The sequence below is a fragment of the Pinus tabuliformis genome, chromosome 1_2 (assembly GCF_031772625.1).
Source record: "Pinus tabuliformis cultivar Carrire ecotype Pingquan chromosome 1_2, CPIR1, whole genome shotgun sequence".
Classification (NCBI taxonomy): domain Eukaryota; kingdom Viridiplantae; phylum Streptophyta; class Pinopsida; order Pinales; family Pinaceae; genus Pinus; species Pinus tabuliformis.
The window spans coordinates 1,247,209,921-1,247,234,108 of NC_142298.1; positions in this window are offsets into that span (position 1 = coordinate 1,247,209,921).

Sequence of the window (24,188 nt, forward strand, 5' to 3'; positions counted from 1 at the left end):
GGACTATTGTCCCTATTGACGAGACTTTTACACACTGCAAAAGCTTCTTTAAAATCATCATCAATGTCATACAAGTTGTTCAAATAATCAAAGCCTAAAATTTGTATTTGACTTTCCTACATGATTAAGCATCTCCTACTTAAGGCATCGGAAACCTTATTTTCCTTCCCACTAATGTGCTTCAAAACAAAAGTGAAATTTTGAAGGAACTCCACCCACTTTGCATGTTTACGATTTAACTTATGTTGCTGCATAATGTATTGTAAGGCAGAATTATCCGTGTATAGAACAAACTCCTTAGGCATCAAGTAATGTCTCCAATCCTTCAAAGCTTGAACCATCGCATAAAATTCTTTGTTGTAGGAAGAGTATTTTTGTTTTGACTCATTTAACTTCTCGCTGAAATATGCAACATGCTTATCTTCTTGGCTCAATATAGCTCCAATGGTTGTCCCACTAGTACCACATCTCACTTGAAATGGCTAATTTAAGTCTGGCAACTTCAACACCGACTTCCCAGTGATCTTCTTCTTCAATAGTTGAAAAAAAAAATTGTTGTTCTTGTCCAATAAAATGGTTGCCTATTATTCTTGATGGTATCAATGATAGGTGCACAAATTCCACTAAAATTCCTGATAAATTTTCCATGGAAGTTGGCTAAGCCATGAAAACTTCTCACCTCGTGAATGTTCTTAGGTGAGGACCAATTCACAATTGCCTCTATCTTCTCCAGATCTATTTCCAACCCATCCTTAGAAATGACAATAATCAAGTATACAAGCTCACTCTTCATAAAAAACACTTTTTCATGTTAATCAATATATTTTCTTGCTGCAATCTCCCTAAAACATACTTCAAATGTCTCAAGTGCTCTTCTTTAGTTTGACTAAAAATGAAAATGTCATCTAAGTAAACAATGACAAACTTACTAATGAACTCCTTCAAAACTTCATTCATCAGCCGCATAAAGGTACTGGGTGCATTTGACAAGCCAAACTGCATGACCATCCACTTGTACAAGCCTTCATTGATCTTGAAAGTTGTCTTCCACTCGTCTCCTTCTCTAATCTGAATTTGATGATAACCACTTTTCAAGTCAATCTTTGAGAAGTAAGTTGCCCCACCCAAGCAATCCATCATATCATCCATCTGTGGCAATGGAAACCTGTAATGAATGGTGATCTTGTTGATTGCTGTAGAGTCAGTGCACATTCTCCATTCTCCACCCTTCTTTGGACTTAGTACTGTAGGTTCGACACACAGACTCAAACTTTCTCTTATTAGTCCTTTGTACAACAATCCTTGAACTTGCTTCCTCACTTCCTCATTCTCTTTGGGTGGCATTTGATATGCAGCCTTGTTCGGAATAATTTCTCCTGGTATCAAGTCTATGTGATGACTGATGCTTCTTTTGGGTGGCAACTCACTTGGAAATTCATCAACTACAATATCATGAAACTCATGCAACATTTCCTGAACTTCAATAGATAAATCTACAATTTCAGTGTGCAGAAGTACTACCTTTGGCTTGCAAACCACTGCATAGCTTACCTCTTCTTCTTCCATATGTTGTAGAAATTACTTTCCACTAAGTAGCAATGCTTATGGGCTGCTTGTTTCAGTTGTACCTTACTCTTTCAATGGTACAAGAGTGTGCTTGATGCCATCCTTTTCAAACTTATAACAATTGCTCTCTCCATCATGTGTCACATTCCTATCAAACTGCCATGGGCGACCCAAAATAATGTGACAAGCATCCATTGGCATTATGTCACAGAGCACCTTGTCTTTATACCTACCTATCTGAAACTCAACTTCACTTTGTTCATGCACCAACAATTGGTTTCATTTTCGCAACCACGATACCTTATAAGGTGTGGGGTGCTTAATCTTTTTCAATCCAAATTTTTCCACCATTTCTTAGGAGCCTAGATTGTTTGTACTTCCGTTGTCAATCACCTATTTTCAAACATTTTCATTTTGCCTTACACATTGTCTTGAATAAGGATTTCCTTTGGATTGGTTCAACAGTCTCCTTTATTGGTTTTAACAGGACTTTGTGCATCATCAACACCTCTCCAGTCTCTGGCACATTCTCTACCTCAGGTACTTATGCCTCTACTTCTTCGGTTTGAGCTATGTATGCACCTCGTTGTCTCGTATTGTCATTCTCAGGACATTCAAAAGATCAGTGACCCAATTTGTTACATATGTAACACTGGTAGATAGTCTCTCTACCTCTTCCTCTACCTCTACCTCTGTAGTAAGGTCTTCCTCCTTTGTTGCCACCTTCTTTCTCTAACTGCCCTTGTTGATTTGAGTTGCCTTCCTCATTCTTTTGCGCAGAAAGCTTTCCTCTTCCATTCGTCAATCCTTTCCCTTTGAAAAAACCACGTCCTCTGCTAGATATTTTCTTCCTAACTATCTTTTCTTTTGCCTTCAAGGCGCACTGGTATGCTTCCTCTATTGTCCTTGGAGAAAGTATGTTGATTTCATCTTGGATATCTAACCTCAAACCATTGATATACCTTGATGTCTTCTCCAGGGTATCTTCTACATAACCTGCTCTCAAATTTACCTTGTAAAACTCTTTGGTGTAGTCCCTCACTGTCATTATATTTTGTTTAAGATTTTGCATATATTTGTAAAGAGTTAGCTGGTAATCATTTGGAAAGAACTTGCTCTTCATCTTTTCCACCATTCTATACCAGCTCTTGATCAATGGTTTTTCCTTCTTCCTTCTTTTAACCTGTACATTGTCCCACCATAGTCTAGCATAGCCTTTCAACCTTGTCACAGCAAACTTGACTTTCATATCCTCATCAATTTCCTCGTACTCAAAATACTTGTCGATCTCACTGATCCAATCTATTAGATTCTCATCTTTCAAATTTCCATCATAAATAGAGATTTCAGGCTTTAGCCTTGAACTTGAACCCAATACTGCTCTCAACAACTTAATCTCAGCAGCTTGTTCAACAGGTGTTGCTCCTTCTTCTTCAAGTTCCTCTTCGGCCTCACTGACATCTCCACCTTTAGGATCTTGTTGTCTCCATCTTCCATGGCTTCTAACCGAACTTGCAGTCTCCTTATCTCTTCCCGAAGTTCTGCATTACCCGTGGGTCTACCTCCGCGACCTCGTGCCATTCCTGCTCGCCTATTCATCTCTCTATATTGTAGAGACCAACAATGTTAAGGCTCTAATACCACAAATTGATGGTTGTTATCTCTGAAAACCATAGGCGTTGGTACAAGGGAACAGAGAATCGTTTTTTCAGTTTCAATTTCTCCAAACATAGGCATTGGTACAAGGGAACAGCAAATAGTTTTTTCAATTTCAATTTCTGCAAACACAAGCGTTGGTGCAAGGGAACAACAAATCATTTTTTCAGTCACTTCGTTTGTAAAAACACAATTTAAAGTCACTTTGGAACTCCCCAACCAAGGATCTTTTTGGAAAATCACTCACAAGTTACCAAATAGACCCTACTCTGCACAAAACCCAGATGGCAGAATTTTGAATTTCTTCTTCCTTTGATCATAAATTGACCCGCAAGTTTTATGACGGTTTTCCCTTACCAATTTCCCTTCTTTTGTTGGCTTGATACGGAATGCTCTAAATTCTCGAACCTGTATGTAAATGAATCCTTCCAATACACAAGATTTGATGCAAACTATGATTAAAAGATTCATTATAATATGGTTCTCTAAGTCTATATTTAAGTTTCATCCAAATGTAAACAACAGAGAGAATGTAGTGCATGAATTCATCATTCAACACTGTGATTTAAAGACCAAATCAATTTCAATCTTCAAATATTAATATTACGGTTCACAAACCTCACAAATGCATATGCAAATAACTATCTCACACACACTTACAAATTCGATTTGCTGATAAAAAAACCACTGGTCTAAGAAATGTTGTTCAATTAACTTCAATCTCACACAAAAAAACAAAAACCCCTACTCTCATACACACTCCAAAATCTCCTTTTTTTAAATGTTCTTCTCTCTTTTTCTTCAAAAAATAAAAATATGTCGAAGAAATGAGTTCACGGATGTGAACCAGTTTCCCTTAGCTTTAACTACCTACTAGCTATAAAATCATTTCTTTTAACTAGATGTTCCTAACTAATCTTAACTTAATATTAAAAACTTTTCACAAATAAACTTTAAAATGTTCTAGCCTTGGCATGCAATCAATCCATCACATTGCTAGGCTCTTAGTCTGACTTTAATACTTATCATTTTTATGTGCTCGGCCTAATGTACCTGCATCACTTTAACACACAACAATGACCATACTAATGATAGTTCCCCAACAAAAACACCAAGAATGATGGTTCTTTCTATTATATTTGAACTGATTTCCATGCAATGGAAGGGATGTTCATTTAATTGTCAATCTAGAATCCATACACAACTTATGAACTTTCATGCACCATATATGCTTAGTATAATTATGTTTATGTAAAACACAGTTGTAGTAACTAGATGATTGTCGCAATTCAATATTTATAATGCATCATCAAGTCACCAACTAATTTTATACTAAGCTCACAACCCAATCCACACTTTGCAGAAATGTAAAGGTCCATTAGAGAAATTTTGAGGTCTAAAATGGACCTCCTAAGAAAAATGTACAACAAAAATAAACTTTATAAGAACCAATAGAATTCAAGATGATGATGTCAACCATGGGGGAATGATTCACCATTTTTTGAGTAAAAATATATATATATATATATATATATATATATATATATATATAAAATAATAAAACTATTTTTTCAACTCGTATTTTCAACTTATCTCCCTAAGGTTTTACTCAAATTTCAAGTGGGAGTACTCATTGGATGCAAAATTTAATTCATGTTCCAAGGAGTACCCCTGTTGCATACTTTCGATGGACCCTGCTATACGAAATATAAGAAATACATGAAAAAATGTGATTGCAACCACGTTTTTCATGTACTTCTCATTTTTCATGTAGCAAGGTCCATCGAAAGTATGCAACATGGGTACTCCTTGGATGAGGAATCAAAGTATGCATCCAACAAGTTTTTCCACTCAAAATTTGAGTAAACCCATAGGGAGATAAATTGAAAATACAAGTTGAAAAAATAGTTTTTTTCTTTTTTCTCTCTAAAATTTGATGATGTAATTTAATCTTATTTTATTATTTCCACTATTATTTTATAATTTCTTTAAGAGGCCCATTTTAGACCTCAAAATTCCCCTAATGATAGTTCTAATCTAAATTGCAAAAAATTAAATTCACTCTTTGCAGAAAATAAATTACACATAAACCACGAAGTAACTTGCTGAAGTGATAGAGTAATCTTGTATGTTGTAACATAGTTGCAATTGCAGCGATGATGAAATGCAATGAACTATAATCTTATCAATTTACTTCTTTTCTTATGAAATAAACAAAATATAACTTAGTGGTTGTGAATGAAACTATTGAACAATTTGCTTAAATCCTAATAATAGAGTAGTGAAGGTTTGTGTCAAATTGCAGCAATATAAACTTTATGAGTTGCAGCAAAGTAAAAAGAACGAAATCATGATAAAACATACCAATTGGAGTTGTTGTATGTAATAGAATAACAATATAATCTAAAGGAAATGTGACAACATACATTAATGGAATTACAACAACGTGAACTAAAGGAATAACAGCAACATAAACTAATCGAATTGTTGTAATGTAAAAGTATGATTAAGGAAATAATGTAAAACTACATCTATCTACTAATATCAACAGTGTCTGACTAAAGAGGGAGTCACACCTCCTTAGGCTGGAACTGGATTAAGAAAGCAGGTAAATACGAACACTTAGCACACCATTCAGGAAGAAAATGGAACTTCAAATTATAACAAAATGAAGTTACGACGACTCTATCTTGCTAATAACTCAATACAATCTTTGATCTAATTTTTTATCAGCACATTGCGCGCTCCTCTCTCTCTCTCTCTTAAATAGCGTACAATCTATCTAAATGAAGTGATTGAGAAGGATATATGGCTATGAGAATGAAGTTGTTCCATCATGATACATCATTTTCTCACAAATAGCAATAAATCAGGTAAATGTTGATTTAATCAATTGTACGATATGTGGCAAGCTAGTCATCTTCTTTCCTAATCATCTACTTGCTCTTTGTCGCTTTTATTCATGAGAACACTAGTTGTTATTCGTTTCACTAATCCAAAGGTAACAGTTGTCCATTTGATTGTCAAGCTTACACGATTGTAGCAGAATTGTAGCATCATCGATTTAGAGTTGCAGCAATGGGGGTAGTTTTCGAGTCGCAACCACGAACACAAGTGGAAGTTGTAGTAATGAGTCGTAGCAGGTGTTGCAATGACAACACGAACAAGAGATGCAACATCCACTGTGAGTTGAACTTGTGACCATAACACATTTGGACTTGCAACAACAGTTGTCAATTGTGGCAATTGTCGATAAGTGCATGTATGCTCTTATTCCTTGTCCACATTTTCAATACAGAAAGATAATAATTTTCTAATAATGCATAAAAATAGCCATAGAAATGGCATATCGAGGTGGAACTCATACATTTGTCAAAAATATGTGTTTGTGAGTAGAAAGTGAGGAAACATTGTGTAATCAAGAAAAAGGATAAGCAAAAAGTTTAAAATTGTTGGATGGGTTACAAAAAGATGTTACATCTAGCACCTATCACCTATGAAATCATATCACAAATAATGTACTCACTAATTTTTTATACGACTCGATGTAATTATATGTTTAGAAATTAAAGTCATTTTTCTTGCTTTCACAAATATGGTGTAAACCATAGACTATTTATACACAATATGATAAATTTCATGAAAAACTTAAAATACTCATTATTTTTGGATTCACCTTTATTTGTTGCCCTTCACTTTCCTTTATGTGAATTCAACGTAAAATGAACAATTTTGAGTATTGGTAGTCATGTTGTCTAAAGGACATTTTGAATAGTTTGTAATGTAAAGTCCACGATTTACTATGAAGATTTACATTGTTAACCCCTCCATTATGCTAGATTAGATATGTATATATGGTTAGATGAAGTTTTATGTTAGACTAATACATGTTCAGCCAACAAGGACATCGATTTAGCACTAAAAACCATGAATAAAGTGCAAACAAGCACAAGGTTATATGAGCCCACAAGAGGGAAAGAAAAGGGCAAATGTGAGAATACTATTATTTTATAATTGTTGGATGTCACTATCCTAAGCTCTAACTTTGACAATGATAATTAAAAATTGCAAAGTTTGACTTGAGTTGTTTAATTGATAGGTATGTTGCCTTCTTTGCGAGGTACATGGTCTCATGAAGCTTGGAGTATATTATATGCATTTTTCTTCATTCAAACTTATTTTCTCCACTTTTTAACCAAACTCAATTAACCTAGTTACCAATTGTAATCTCATTACGCTTGTATACGGGTTGGAAGGTGAAGTTACCAATTGTTTTCTCCACTTTTTAACCAAACTCAATTAACCTAGTTACCAATTGTAATCTCATTACGCTTGTATACGGGTTGGAAGGTGAAGTTACCAATTGTAATCGCATTACCCTTGTAAACTGGTTGGAGGGTGAAGTGTTTTATTGCATGGGGGATAAAATTATAATGTAACTCAACAAATTTTGTAAAACAACTTCCAAATGATAAAATAATACAAATAAAATGAAATATGATTGCTCTTCGTGACAAAGTGAAGAAATTGATGTGACCTTGATAATCTCAAACTTAGAAAGAAACATTATCTATTGGGTTATATATATACATATTTAACTAGTGTTTTATATACAATATTTCAATGAAATTTATATTTTAAAAGTTTAGTGTTCTTTTTCCAAAGTGTATCATTCATATATATATATATAATTTGAAAAAGAAAAAAATCAAACAAAAAACAGTAAGATTTTAAAATATAAATGTCATTGTTAAAATTTAAAGATAGCTATACCACCTCCTTTGCATACATGTTAGATATGGTCTTACTCACTTCCCTTTCCTTTCAAGGATAAGGATTTATGAGAAAATAGTTATTTTATAATTGCAATTTTATGTCTGTTTCCCTTCAAGTACATTTCTCCAATAACATTCTCAATGGTTGAAGCAATGCAAGTTTATATTTTTTTTAAGCTACATTTTTCCAATACCACTTCTTTTTGGTTTCAAAAAAAAAGAGACTTGTAAAGATAATTTAAGTAATTACCAACACAATTATCTTAAATATTGGATGGTTTTTGCTACTTTTGCATGTAAGCATTATTTCCAATAAATCTGTTATATGATAATTTTATGTTTTAATATTACAAGGTTGTTGTATATTTCTTTTATCCGAATGAAATAGAAACTATAGATTTAAAATGTTATTGTTTAACAAATATATACTTTTTATATAGAATTTGTTTTTAGAATATTCAATTTATCATAATATTTTAACAAAAAATGAGATTATCAAATAATTTTAAATTTAAAATACAAAAAAAAACAAACAAACAAACAAAACAAACAAACAAACCAACATTTCATGTTTTCATGTGCATCCTCATTTAAAATGTTATTGTTTAACAAATATATAATTTTATATAGCATTTGTTTTTAAAATATTCAATTTATCATAATATTTTAACAAAAAATGAGATTATCAAATAATTTTAAATTTAAAATACAGAAAAAACATTTCATGTTTTCATGTGCATCCTCGGGATTAGCAATGATAGACTCTTGACATTCAAAGACATGCCCTCACCTTCTAGTACCTAGTTCTTAATTGAAAAAAGAGCCATGAACTCCTTGTGTACTTTGAATTTTCATTTACATGTGAAGTATTGGCAATGTGTAACAGTCAATATTTTAATTGCATTTTAGATAAAAATATATCATCTTACTTTCCCTTCATGAATTATTTTTAAAAGATAATACATTTTCTTATTTAAAGTAAAGACAACAATATACATTGTCTTAAAACACATTAGGAGAAAGATAAATAATAAATGGATGAATCTTATTTCCTCCTTGAGGGCTTTTGGTAGTGCCAACTTCTTCAAAACAAAATTTTAGTACATGGAAATCATAGTTACATTTTCAAGTTTGTGTTGTCACTTTTGATAACAATTCATAATCTTATTTCTAGAAATCAATTGTAATAAAACATTATATTTTAAACACATCAGACACGAATTCCACATACCTCAATTGAAGAGTATGGAATATTTTCTAACCAAGACATTTTATGACCCCAAATCAGTTTGAAAGTCCTCACCCTTTCATTGCTTTCTAAAGAGCACTTAAAATGCATCTACACACCATCATAAATTTACGTAGTTCTGAATCATAATCCTAGTTCTGAGAAGCTAACATGCAAAGTTATTTGGAAAATTGTTGGTAGAGGAAGATGTGACCGTGGTAGTAGGAGTTCAAAATTGTACACAAACAATTTGTGCAGAGAAGTTCAAAATTGTACACTACAAACAATTTGTGTAGAGAAAAGGATGATAAGTTAAACAAAACATATTGTAAGTAAAAACATGGACAAACAAGAGAATGTGACACTCTTTCTCCTCTAGTGATTGATCACCTCCTCACATTCTCCTCCTACTCTTACCAAAGGCACCTCCCATTCCTCAAACCCTACCCCAAAATAGAATCCTCGATCCAAGAAGAAAGGTGCCCTCCCACTTATGAGTTACCTCCCTGACATAATACCGCAAGAGGATTGGGAAATTTTGAAGACACTGAGTCAAAACCCTCATTCAGAGGCCGAAATTCTTTCATCCCACTTGCACAGAAAGAAGCAAATGACGAAGCCCTTTCTGGTCAAAAAAAATCAATTCTAAAAACCCTTAGAGCATTGAACCCATTAAGGGCCCCACAATGAAATCCTTTCCCTCAACTATATGGGGTTGGCCAACTCCGTAAAACAACTTGCCATCAAGAGCTCGATGGATACCCATAACCCTCAAGTTTTCTTTCTTCAAGAATCTATGTTAGAAGGGGACAAGGAATCTATTAATTTTAGGTATGTTTTGTGCTTAGAGTAATTTATTTCAATTTTCACAGTTAGCTCAATATCTTTTCCAGATCAGCAATCACATCAGCATTAAAGTAAATTGCAGATAGAACATAAATATAGATCGCAGAAGACAAGCCAAGACAAGAGGACACAAGATGTGCAGCTAGCCAGGGACAAACCCCAATGTGGGGAAACCCTTGATCAATTCTCCTTATATGTTCTTCAATAGTTCAGCAGAAAGAGAGAGAAAGCATATACATCAGAAGTCAACATTTTGACTTGTCATAATAAGAGTAGAGATCATCTCTACGAAGATGATACATGAGGTAGTTGAACTCAGTTGAAAACATGTTGCTTCAACTAATTCTCTAAGGTGACTCCATCACCATGTTGTGCCTATCATTGTGTTGCACTAGGCTGCACCATCATACCATGTCTAGCGTCACTAAACTACACCATGTTGCACCATCACTATGTCCAACATCACTGAGCTACACCAAGTTGCACCATCACTATGTCCAGTATCACTGAGATACACCATGTTGTACCATCATTATGCTCAGCGTCACTGAGCTACACCATGCTGCATCATCACTATGTTCAGCATCACTGAGCTACACCATGCTGCACCATCACTATATCCAGCATCACTGAGATACACCATGTTGCACCATCACTATGTCCAGCATCACTGAGCTACACCATGTTGCACCATCACTATGTCCAGCATCACTGAGCTACACCATGTTGCACCATCATAATGTCCAACATCACTGAGCCACACCATGCTGCACCATCACTATGTCTGGTATCACTGAGCTACACCATGTTGCACCATCACTATGTCCAGCATCACTGAGCTACACCATGCTGCACCATCACTATGTTCAGCATCACTGAGCTACACCATGATGCACCATCACTATGTCTAGTATCACTAAGCTACACCATGTTGCACCATCATACCATGTCCAGCATCACTACTACTGTGTTGCACTATGCATCTTGTACCCATATACTATGTTGTCTATAATGTTACAACATTCATCATAAGACCAAGGTGGATCGCTATAGTGTTATGGCCTGCGGCCTAGCACATAGCAATGCCAATGTCATCTCCTCTATGACAGCGTTAGAGTGACAGCAATAAGCTTTCGTTAAGACAACGATTGGATCTATCATTCATGATTGTGTTTCAATCAAAATAGCAGTTAGAGCATCCTTACTTAGAACAGCGTTAAGGATCGCTAAAGGTGTGGCTTCTTTATCTCAGCATTTAAGTGTGAGAGAATTCCTTCTATATTTTTCATGACTGTGCGTAGGATGAGGGTTTTTCCTTCCATGACAACGAGGGCATTCCATGTGTAGAACACTCTTCTAAGATAGCGTTTAGGTGTGAGAGCATTCCTTCCATAACAGCGAGGGCATTTCATGTGTAGAACGCTCTTCAAAGACAACGTTTAGGTGTGAGAGCATTCCTTCCATAATAGTGAGGGCATTTTATGTGTAGAACACTCTTCTAAGACAGCGTTTAGGTGTGAGAGCATTCCTTCCATAACAGCGAGGGCATTTCATGTGTAGAACACTCTTCTAAGACAACGTTTCCACTTAGGGATTCTTCTCTCCACTAAAACCCAAAATGAGTGGAGGAGAAGAGATCTCAAGTGAGTTGTCTTTGCTAGGAACATGTATTTATACTAAAACGTGGAGCACAAATGGGGGCAGTTTGGTTGTTGGCTGACCTTAATGAATTTTCCCATCACACAAATAAATTCATATCTCCGTGAATACTTATCGGAATCAGATGATCTTTAGATCATTCCTACACCTTTCGATGAGAGGAATCCAAGAAAAATATCAGCTACCATAAATAATATGACCACATGGAGTTTGGCCCTAGTTTCCAATTTTAACACTCCCTCTCAACTAGGGAGAACTCCATCTGCTGATCCATCGGTCAGAATGTACTATCTCTGCCAATTGTGCCCTACACTACTCGGCTTTGCTCTGCTCTATTCTGCTCTACTAGGCTCTGCTCTACTGAACCATGAAGAAGAATAATTGATCGAGAATGTCTGATACCATTCTCTACTAACCCGAAGTCAGTTCCAATTGTGAAGAGAGTGTGTCATACCACTCTTACTGATCCCAGATCAGTTCCAGGAGAATGAGTCATATCACTCTTACTGACCTAAAGTCAGTTCCAATTTATCCTAGATCAATATCAAAAGAGAGTGCCTCAAATCACTCATACTGATCTTAGATCAGTTACATTGATCACAAATCAATGGAGGTCATCCTAACATAAGGAGTGTTATCACTCAGAATTTTCTCAAGGTTAAAGAAAGAAATTTCTGAGGTAACCACAAACCAACTTTTAAGTATAGAATCTAACCAATTTGTACTTAGAGCAGGCTCTCTTCTTAAGGTTTATCTTTGTTTTATAAGGTTTTAGGCTAGTTATGAAAGCTTTGGGATTTTGATTGGGTTTGGTGGTGAAATTCAATAGTAGATGGGTAGAACTGAATATTTCAGGCCATTGGGCTAATGGAGTCAACAGAAGATGGCTCAACTGGATTTGGTTTTTCAACAAAGGATGGCTTCACAGGGCAAGATAGCTAAAACAAGGAGCAAATGGTAACTTGAAAGGATGGGATGGGCTCAAAAGGGAAGAAGGGCAATTAAGAATCCTTCCACATGTTTTGAGAAGAGGGAATTTAGATGATCACCAATAAAAAGCAATTAAGAATTTTTTACTAAATGATCTAAATGATAAACTAAGAAGCAGGAGCAATTAAGAATTCCTTGCCTATGATAGTTTAGAGGAAAACATTAAGAATAAAAACGATTGAAAACAGATTGCACTTAAGCACTTTCTGAATTATACTTTTTCGTTTTAATATTCAGATATGGAACATAATTGAAATATTAAACAAGAAAACAATAACACATGGGATATAAAATACTTATTTGTCCGGTGTTTTGCACATGAATCCTGTGAAAAGTCATTTGTATTAATGTTATAGACATTTTTGGGCACTACAACCCCAAGCATGAAATGTCCATAAACCAAGAGCTCCTAAGTCCCTAAAAGTGTTGTTCTAACCCCTAAAGGAACAAGGTCAACTGATTACAGCTTCTCCCAGAAGTTCTCCATGAAAACCTGCTCAGAATTGGTCAAAACAGGATCATTTCAGCTGCTCCATAGGCAAAGTGCGTTGCATCTCACCTAAATACACTGTGTGGGTGCATTGCATTTCAAAAAGCCCTTCTATGGGGTGCGATGGGCGAGAAGTGACAAATGGCAGTGTCATTCCGCGAGGTGGAGAGGTATGGAAACTTCCAGAAACTTCTCATGTGACACTTGCCTCTCTGAATTCGACCAAGGATGAGTAAGAGAACATCAATCTCCAAGTGGAAGCAAGAACTATCAGAGGGAAGACACTAATCAAATCACAAGCTGACTCATCTCCCTTACAGATATCTATATATGGATCCCTCATCCCAGAGATCCGGAGGCTGGAATTTTGCATATTGTAAGGAATTGTTGTTGGTTTCTTGAGACAACATCAGATTGTTGGGTGATCTAAATTTTGTAGGAGGTGAAGAGGCGTTTCTTTGCTGAGAGGATGATGCTGGGTCAGAACAACTGGTTGTAACTCCCTTGGCTCTTTCTTGTTTATCAATAAAAGCTATTCAAGTTTTCCTCCATACTCTTGTGTCATTTATGTTTGTTGCATTTGTATGGTCAATTTCCATCTGATCCTAGATTGTTTATGATTATAGATCCATGTCCTTGTATAGTGCCATGCTACTGTGATCTTACAGGTACTCTGTGAAGCTGGGCGTGCAAGGGAACAAGTAGCGAAAGACTATCAAGAGAGAGAGGAATCGAACCAGGAGATTAGCACAAGACAGAGGTTGGTCTTCTTTGTTCTTCTCTCATCTATACTTCATAAAGGAAAAACGAAAGTAGCTTTACTTTGTTTGTTTCTAAGGTAGCTATCACACCTTAGTGGGATAAGCAGTTCTGTGTAGACACTTTTCCCTGTAACAATTAATCCTTCCTCCAGCCAGCCATACAAGAGTTTGTCCAACAGAACTTTATTCCAAAGTAATCAGTTTTACAGAAATGTCTAAGAATCCACACTCAATACTTTGAATGAAGAAGTATTTATACTAATTGTAAACTGAAATATCTTGAAAAAATATCAAGATTAGTTTCACAAATATCTCCAACTGTTTAAATTAATAGAACTTAGATAAAGGACATTCAAAACCAATGAATCTATTTGGCACTAATCTTATGGATTTATGGTGACAAAGAAGAGAAATTTGAATTTTATAGCAACTCTTAGTTGATGATGAGGCATCCCAGTCACTAACTGCATCCTTCCTTTGTGCATTCTGCCCCAAAAATTCTGCAAACTTAGGGTCCAATGATATGCTTGTATATCTCAATCCGTGATAGATATGTAAAAAGTGAAAGTGGTTATTGTATATAAGAATGTTTTTGAGATAAACCTCTCTCAGTTTCCCAAAATTTAGCACCTGTTGTTCACAAGATTCTCTACAAAAAAAAGATGTCAAAAACAGGACTTTGCATAAACTGAAAAATAAGTTGTGAAGACATGCACTTATCTCCCTTTTGGTAATACCTGTGTAAAAAGTGAGATAGGTTTTTGTATATTGGCCTGTTAAGAACAAAAATCTCCTCCCGTTTCTCAAAATACTTCTTGGATTGGCCACAATAGATTTTTCAAAACTAGGACTTAAACAAGAAATTTCTGAAGAATGTACCATTTTTGCTCTAATTTCATCCTTTAACCTTAAATTTTTTTTCACTGTTTTTCACTTTTACTTTGGATAAACTTCATTGTAGCTTGTAAAAGTGTTTTCATCTTTGTTTAACCAATGTCTTCATGTTTACTTTTACTGTTTACTGTTTACTTTTTACTTTTACCGCTCTGTTTTTCATCTGTCTTCACTTTGACATGAATTTGTATACTCTATTTTGTAATTGTCTTCTTTGTTGTTTATCTTCATCCTCGCTGATTTACTTGATTTGGTCTTCAATTTGATACTCTTTAACCCTGATGCACTTTAACTGTTCTTTATTGTGTCCTTTTACCTTCAATGTGTAGTTTAGGTTTTTACTATTTATTTCAACAGTAAATCGTTTAATTTCATGTTTCCTTTGCTTGTCTTTTTATTGTATGTTTTATCTTCCATCTCTGTTTGAATAGATTTGATAACAATCTTGGAGTAAACAGGTCTTATGACTAGTATTAAGACTGTTTATCCAAGGTTGTGGTCTTCTGATCACCTGTAAAACAAAACAAACTGTTAAGAAAGCATTGGCTTGCAAGGGAGGTCGAAAAGGTTTCATTTGAGCTTGAAAGGTTTGTGGAGTGAGTCCAGAATGCTTTTCGGGAGGTAAACCATGCTCAAATCGGTTAACAGAAGCTTCAGATGGGTTGCATAGGGTTTTACTGCACAATCAGGGGAAAACGAGCAAAACTATGGTTTTCGTATTTAAACAGGTAAATGGTTGATATTGGTGGATAAACGAAAATCATTGTTGGCTTTAACTGACTGATGGGATATCTTTGTCGTTTAGTGGAGGCGGTAAGCGTGTTTCATCACACCGCTATTGGAGGGTAAGTGGTATTTGGGGGGAGCCGCGCGATTCCATACGTCTTTCGACATGTAGCATTGGCACTATTTGGGAAACCGCTCACATCGCACACTAAAGGTTGACCAAAAGGCCTGCGCGATACGAGCGATAGCCGTCAGATCTGAGGAATCTGATCGGACGGTGGTCAGGGTGATGAAGTGACTGACGGATAACAGGGGTGGGCCCGATATTAATTAAAAGAATTAATCATATTGGGGGCAATTTGATTGGTTTGGGAGAGTTATTAATTAGTCCGGATGACTAAATTAATTCTCATTAAAAGTGGTGGGGTTGAGTTCTTAATCAACTACAATTTAGTTAATTAATCTCGTTTATTATTTGTTTTACGGTTATACTTAACCATCGGGGCGGGATATGTAATAATTTGGGGTTTTACATAATATAATAATACGGGCGGGGATAATTTTCTTTTATTTGAGAATGATATAATAAAACATTAATGGTTAATATGACCAAATGAATGGGAAAGCGCTAAGTCCAATGTTTTCCGAAAGTATTTCATTATATAACATATTGATTCAGGCTAAAGTGTATAAAAGGGTTTTTATGAAGAATGTTAGGGAGTGAGTGACTTTATGAAGGGGTAATTGTTTGAAGAAGGGGATTTAATTACTTTAGGTATTCCAAATTATTGGGCCGAGGGTCCGATCCCTCCAAAAGTCAAAGAAATGCTCTAAGCCCCTCTAACTTTGTAAATGCCTTTAGTACTTAAGGGAAATTAGTGAAATTTAAGGGGAAAAAAGTAGGGGAGTTAATTACTTTGACTTTGCTTGCTTGATGTGCCTTCCATGTCTTTGCTTTATGATGAAAGTAAAAAGATTTTCACATTTAAACATATCATTCATCACATATTTATTCTGCAACGATCATCTACTTACCCTACCTACTTTACCCTAGCATTTTCACTTCTTTATTAGGGTGCACTGAGACTGGCAAACCCTTTCCAAACTTTCTTTTCTTTTACATAGTAATACCTATCTAAACCTACACTTTACATTCAAAGGACACAGATTAAACTGTTGAGCTCGTTTATTCACTCTACCTATCTACTTATCTGCCAAGTTTACATTGTTTGGTCAGATCTTTATTCTCTATTTCTAAAACATGAAATTCAAAACATGAACTAGTCAAGCTTAAATTGTTTGACTACTCATGAATTGTGGCATAAGTAACAAACTGCACACAAGTTTCATTATACAAAAGTAAAAAAAGTAATGGCATTTAGACTTGCACACTTTCCTGGTCTTTTCTTTTTGTTGGGGTTCATTTTCTTTCATTTTTTGACCTCGTATTATTCTTTCTACCCTTTTATTCTTTTTCTAGGGTATACCTTCTATACATTTTTTTTATTTTTTATTTTTCATAAATATAGAAAACCTTTGCAGCAAGTAAAGGTATGAACATATTTCATAACTAGATCAAGTCAATCATGATATATGACACCTATTGGTATAGGGGCATAACAGTGGCTTCACTTGGGGATGGCATTTCCTTGTGAAATGTCAAGAACACCGTCGACTAGTAGCCTAATCCATTGGGCCAATCGCACACATGTATGCTCTGTTGTATAATATTTTGACCGAAAATCTTGAACTGAAATTGTAGCCTTTTCTGCAAACTGAAATCTGATCTAACATATACTTGTTGATGGAAACTGAATTTATTCAAACTGAAATCCTACCTACTTACTCTAATCAACTTTCTGACTGCTGGTTAAGTAAAAAGAAATAACCAATGCAACCATCCAAGCATTATATATATTGGTGACCTTTGTTGCTTGTGCTTGTTGGTGTTTAAAATTGAGATCTTGCAATCAAATATAGCGTTGTTAACCTTTGCAAAGATAAGGAAATTCCCAATCTCCTTTGTTGAATCTAGAAACTGTACAAAAGGATCTTGTAAAATATATATGTTTTTCTTGCACTGATTCAAACAACTGCACATCTATTGTGTATGGCCTGCATGCCATGAAATTGAAATGTCACTTTTATCTTTATCACCCTGCATTTTTTCAACTGATCTTTGCGATGATATTTTTACTAATTGTAGTGTCTGTATGGTGAAACTATTATCATCTTGATTTCGACTCTCATAGTCCGTTAATGGAGAAAAATTCTGATTGCATTCATCATTCAACCTATCAGGTATTGGATCATAAAGAACTTCGAAGGATTGTTGCAACTTATTACATATAGATTCAAATGGAACTTCATAGATTTCTACAAGCTGCTCCTTTTCTTTAAAAATTTTATACCACATTTCCTTTCAAAATTGAAATGATTCAAAACAAAAAGGCAGGGAATCATCTTGAATCATTTGATCATATGTTCCGGCTTCCAAGTCTTTTTCTGCAACCTGACATTCAATGGCATTTTAGGGCTGCAAATCTAGATATGAGAAGTCTTGCACAAGACTTGTTGACATTTGATTTCTAATTGCATAATAGTTATCTCTGATAAACTGAAACGAAGCAAAACAAAATGGTAAAGTTCCTTCACTGATTTCAAAATTTTCTGCACTTTCCTCCTCATTCTAATAGTTGAAATGATCAAGTTGATCACTATTTTCAAGTTGTTGAACCTAAACTTCCTTATTCCTCAAATTAGCTTTTGATTGCTCTGTAAAGTTAGTTTGGATTTGAAGAACATAATTATCATCATATTGATCATATTTTGGAAAATCATCAAAAGAAGTAATGTCATAAAACATACTGTTGAAATTGCAACAAGATGATGGAGCTTAGTGAAAAGAGTCGCCTTCACTAAGTGGGCCCGCAGGCTATTTTTGGCGCAAGTCTATTTTTTAGACTATGTCTATTTTTAGACATATGGATCATGTCTATGTTTATGGATGATTGATCAAGTTGGGAAAATAGATGCACTTCTATTTTTGATGAAAGTGTGAGTGATCAAGTCTATTTTTAGACTGGCTGTCAAAAATAGAAAAGTCAAATATTATTATCTCACAATAATATTTGGACTATAAACTTAATCTTATTCTCTTGGAGCACTTCAGTTTGAGCTACGGAAGTGGCACATGCAGCTGTCAGAAGGAAATTCGTTTTTCTTATGAGCCAGTTGAGTTGTTGCATGCATGACTTCAATTAGAACTCAAGTGAGTTGAGTTTAGTGGACTGGAGGTATAGTTGATGGAGTTGTGTTCAGTTTAACTTAGTTACACTGGTTGTAGTTAGTCTAACTGCAGATAGACTAATGATGAGTTGTTAAACTAATTATTAACTCATAATACAACTAAAGAATACATCAGTTAACTCAGTTGCATGTCAGTGCGTGTTCAGTTCAACAGGGACAGGTGGTAGAGAATCAGATTGCTATCAGTTGTGACTATAGCTGTGCACCAGATCTTGCACAATCAAGGGATTGAGTATGCCAATGAATTTGCTCACGTATTTGGCCCGCATTTTAGCCTTTGCTCACGTCCAACAAAGAGTGAGTGACTATTTTGCAGGTGAAAATCGAGTTTGGGAAGCAATTCTCATCAGTTCTTGAGCAGGTATTGAGCAGTGGAGGCAGGCAAGCAGTGGAAGAGATTTGGAGATCAGATCTGAGCTGTATTGTGTGTAACAGAGGTGGAGATACTTGTGAGAAGTATTATGCTGTGTAATGTTACATGACTCAATCATTAATATACAGATAGTGTGGGGTTTTTAGCGAGATGCTTTCCCCGTGATACATACTGTGTTAATGTGTGAATGCTCTTGATGTTTTATTGTTATTGATGCTGCTATATTCTTGATCAACGTAGAGGAGCTTATGTATTGTGTATGTTTTCCGCATTAGTACATGATCAGGATAATCTCCATTGAATATGTGTTAAATTATTCAAAATTTCTACATGGTATCAGAGCTAGATAATTGTAGAAAAAGTTTCTACATGGTATCAGAGCAGCTTGATTTGTAGAAGAGATTTTTACAGGATATCAAGCGAGGGTTGATCGGAAGCAGTTGAGTTGGTTGCTGGTGGAATTCGAATTTGTAGCAGTGTTTTCTTGGTGACAACGCAGCAATGTCTTTCAACGGATTGCGATTGGAATATGCTCTTGAGGGCAGCTCAAACTATATTGCATGGAAGGACAGGATGGAGGCAGTATTGGATGATAACGGGCTCAAGGAATTCATAGATACGGATATCCCAAAGCCTACTGATGCTACTCAAGCTGATGCTTGGCAAAAGAAGATCGCAAAATGTCGAAGAATTCTGTTGGAGGGCGTGAAGGATCACATTGTGTCCAGCCTCCATGGAAAGGCTACTCCATATTTGATGTGGAAATCATTAACAGAATTATTCCAAAGCAAGAGCGACCAGAGGAAGCTGGCGCTCAAAGATAAACTCAGAAACATCAAATGCGAGAAGGGAGACAGTATTCCCAAGTATCTCACGAAGTTCACTCAGTGTCGAGATGAGCTGGGAAGTGTGGGGGTTACTGTCGATGATGAGGACTTGGTGAGCTTGGCTCTCCTTGGTCTTCCGAAGAGTTGGCATTCCTATCAGGACTCTGTCAATGGTCGGGAGAAGTTGCCAGGATGGGAAAGACTATGGTCAGATCTTGTGCAGGAGGAGATCAGGCGGAGTACCAGGGACGGATCTTCGTCAAAGGGAGCTGATGAAGAGAATTGTGCTTTGGCTGCCAAAGCAAAGAAAGGGAAGAGCAAGAAAGCTTCTCAGTCTGGTGCGAAAGGCAAGAAGCAGGATATGTCCAAGGTGAAGTGTTTTCACTGTCACCAGCATGGACACTATGCCACAAATTGTCCGCAGAAGAAGAAGAACAAGCAAGCTGCTGGATCTGCAGGGGGAGAGGCTTTAGCTTCTCAGTTTGAGCTTGATTTTTCATTGATCGCATGCTTGGTTTCAAGTGTGATGGGATCAGTGTGGTTTCTGGACAGTGGTGCGTCTTTTCACATGACGGGAGATAGAGATTTGTTCTCTGATCTGGAGGACAAAGATCTTGGAGTGCACATCGAGATGGGCGATGATGGTAGATACAGTGCGACCGGTATCGGTACCATTTCCTTTGAGAGGGAGTCTGGTAAACCCTTTGTATTGAAGGAAGTCATGCATGTTCCAGGATTGAAGAAGAATCTCATCTCAGTGGCGATGTTAGAAGACAAGGGGTATGATGTTGTTTTCAGCGAGGGAAAGGCCTTCCTGCGCAGCAAGACAACTGGTGAGACCCGGAAGATAGGGGTTCGAGTGAGGAACCTTTATCAGTTGCATGTAGATGGATGCGCAGCAATGGCAGGCAAGGTAGAAGGATTGGTGAGCCGGGATGATGGCGAGTTGTGGCACAGGAGATTGGGTCACCTTCACCATGGAGCCTTGAAGATACTGCAGCAGATCACTACAGGGCTTCCTAAAGGCACACTTGCGCAGTCAGATCAATGCAAGGGGTGTACTTTGGGGAAGTTTGTGAAAGCCACCTTTCACGAGAAGGATAGTCGCGCCACGACGATCCTTGAGAGAATTCACACAGACGTGTGTGGACCTTTCTCAGTTGCTTCGACAGCAAAACACAGGTATTATGTGATTTTTGTTGATGATTTCTCTCGTAAGTGCTGGATCTTCTTCATGCAGAAGAAGAGCGAGACATATTCAAAGTTCTGTGAATTCAAAGCACTGGTCGAGAAGGAGTCGGGGAAGAAGGTGAAGGCTCTTAGGAGCGATAATGGTGGTGAATACATCTCGGACGAGTTCAAGGATTTCTGCAAGGCAGAAGGGATTCGTAGAGAGCTCATAGCTCCCCATAACCCACAGCAGAACGGGGTAGCTGAGCGGAAGAACAGAACGATTGTGGGTGCTGCACGGGCAATGTTGCATGATCAGGGCCTACCCCTTCACTTGTGGGCGGAAGCATGCAATACAGCAGTTTATGTGCAGAACCGTTGTCCTCATAGGATACTTGGCATGAGTACACCCGAGGAGGCTTATTCTGGTAAGAAGCCTGATCTTTCTCATTTGAGGATTTTTGGTGCTAACGTTTACATGCATGTGACGAAGGATGCCAGAAAGAAGTTGGAGCCGACTGCAGAGGTTGGGATATTTGTGGGATACACTGATACGCCCCACAACTATCGTGTGTATTTGCCAGACAGTGGTAAAACTGTTGTGCGACGGGATATAAAATTTCAGGAGGAGAAAGCCATGAAGTGTTCGCTTGAGAGGGAGCTACACTTGCATGCAGATGAGGAGCTATTAGTTCCTAAGGATGAGCTTCAGGACGTGGATCAGCCACAAGACGAGGTTCATGGAGTGGAAGAGACCACTCAAGCAGCGCCAACCATCAGAGGGCGAAAGCGCTTGACAGAAGCTGAGCGACTGGCTCAAGATGCAGAGAAAGTTGTAGGACCACCTACAGCCCAACGCAGGCAGAGACAGTCACCTGATCGGTACACTGGATACATGGCTCTTATGAGCAAGTGTGTTGTGACTGAGCCATCCTCTTTCGAGGAAGCTGTGGAGGATCCCGCATGGGTAGACGCCATGGTGGAAGAGTATGATTCTATTGTCAGAAACAGTGCATGGGAGATTGTTCCTAGACCGGAAGGGAAATCAGTGGTGGGTTCGAGATGGATCTACAAAGTTAAGCAGGCAGCTGACGGGAGTGTGGAGAAGTACAAGGCAAGATTTGTTGCCCGAGGCTTTTCACAGATTAAGGGGATCGATTATGAGGAGACCTTTGCACCTGTCGCAAGGTATTCTTCCATACGGACGATTCTTGCTCTCTCAGCGCAGATGGGATGGCACATTCATCGATGGATGTGAAGACTGCGTTCCTCAACGGAGTCATTGAGGAGGAGGTGTACATTGAGCAACCCGAAGGCTTTGAAGTCTTCAGCAACGAGTCGCATGTGTGCAGGCTCAAGAGAGCGCTGTATGGGTTGAAGCAAGCACCACGTGCTTGGTACACACGGATAGACAGCTATTTCACAGGACTTGGATTCTCCAAGAGCGAGGCGGATCCGAACCTATACCAGATTGTGGTGGAGGGTAAGTTGCTTATCATTGTACTGTATGTTGATGATTTGATTCTAACGGGTGATGAGCTGTTGATACTGTCATGCAAGAAGGATCTTGCTACAGAGTTTGAGATGAAGGATTTGGGCCTCCTTCACTATTTCCTAGGATTGGAAATATGGCAGCGCAGTGGTGGACTGTTTGTTTCTCAGGGCAAGTATGCTCGGGAGATACTGGAGAAGTTCAACATGCATGGCTGCAAGCCTGTTGATACTCCTCTTCCTGGAGGTTGGAGGAAGGAGGATGCCACTTCGGGAGAAGAAGTGGATGCCACTGTTTATCGACAGTTGGTGGGGTCGCTGATGTATTTGGTCAATACACGACCTGATATATGCTATGCAGTTAACCAGCTTTCACAAGCTATGGTTAAGCCTACCAAGCTCTTCTGGAAGGCGGGCAAGCATGTATTGCGCTACTTGAGAGGCACATCGGGATATGGTTTGTGGTACAGACAGGAGGATGAGGTGAAGCTATGTGGCTTCACGGATGCAGATTGGGCAGGGAGCCCAACAGACAGAAAGAGCACATCAGGAGGGGTCTTCAGTATCGGATCGACAGCAGTTTCTTGGTACAGCAGGAAGCAGAGATCTGTGGCACTCAGTTCAGCGGAGGCCGAGTATATGGCAGCAAGTTTGGCTGCATGCGAGGCTATATGGATGAGGAAGATCCTGGTTGGTTTGTTCGGTTCTCATTTGGATCCTACTGTGATTTACTGTGATAACCAGAGTTGCATTAAACTCTCGGCTAATCCTGTATTTCATGATAGATCTAAACATATTGACATCAGGTACCATCATATCAGAGATTGTGTGCAGCGGAGGATCATGTTACTTTCGTACATTCCAACGGAGGATCAGGATGCTAATATTCTGACGAAGGCTCTCACCAGGAGCAAATTCGAGTACCACCGAGGCAGGATAGGGGTTGCTGATAATCCATATCTTGTCGAAAGGGAGTGTTGAGATTGCAACAAGATGATGGAGCTTAGTGAAAAGAGTCGTCTTCACTAAGTGGGCCCGCAGGCTATTTTTGGCGCAAGTCTATTTTTTAGACTATGTCTATTTTTAGACATATGGATCATGTCTATGTTTATGGATGATTGATCAAGTTGGGAAAATAGATGGACTTCTATTTTTGATGAAAGTGTGAGTGATCAAGTCTATTTTTAGACTGGCTGTCAAAAATAGAAAAGTCAAATATTATTATCTCACAATAATATTTGGACTATAAACTTAATCTTATTCTCTTGGAGCACTTCAGTTTGAGCTACGGAAGTGGCACATGCAGCTGTCAGAAGGAAATTCGTTTTTCTTATGAGTCAATTGAGTTGTTGCATGCATGACTTCAGTTAGAACTCAAGTGAGTTGAGTTTAGTGGACTGGAGGTACAGTTGATGGAGTTGTGTTCA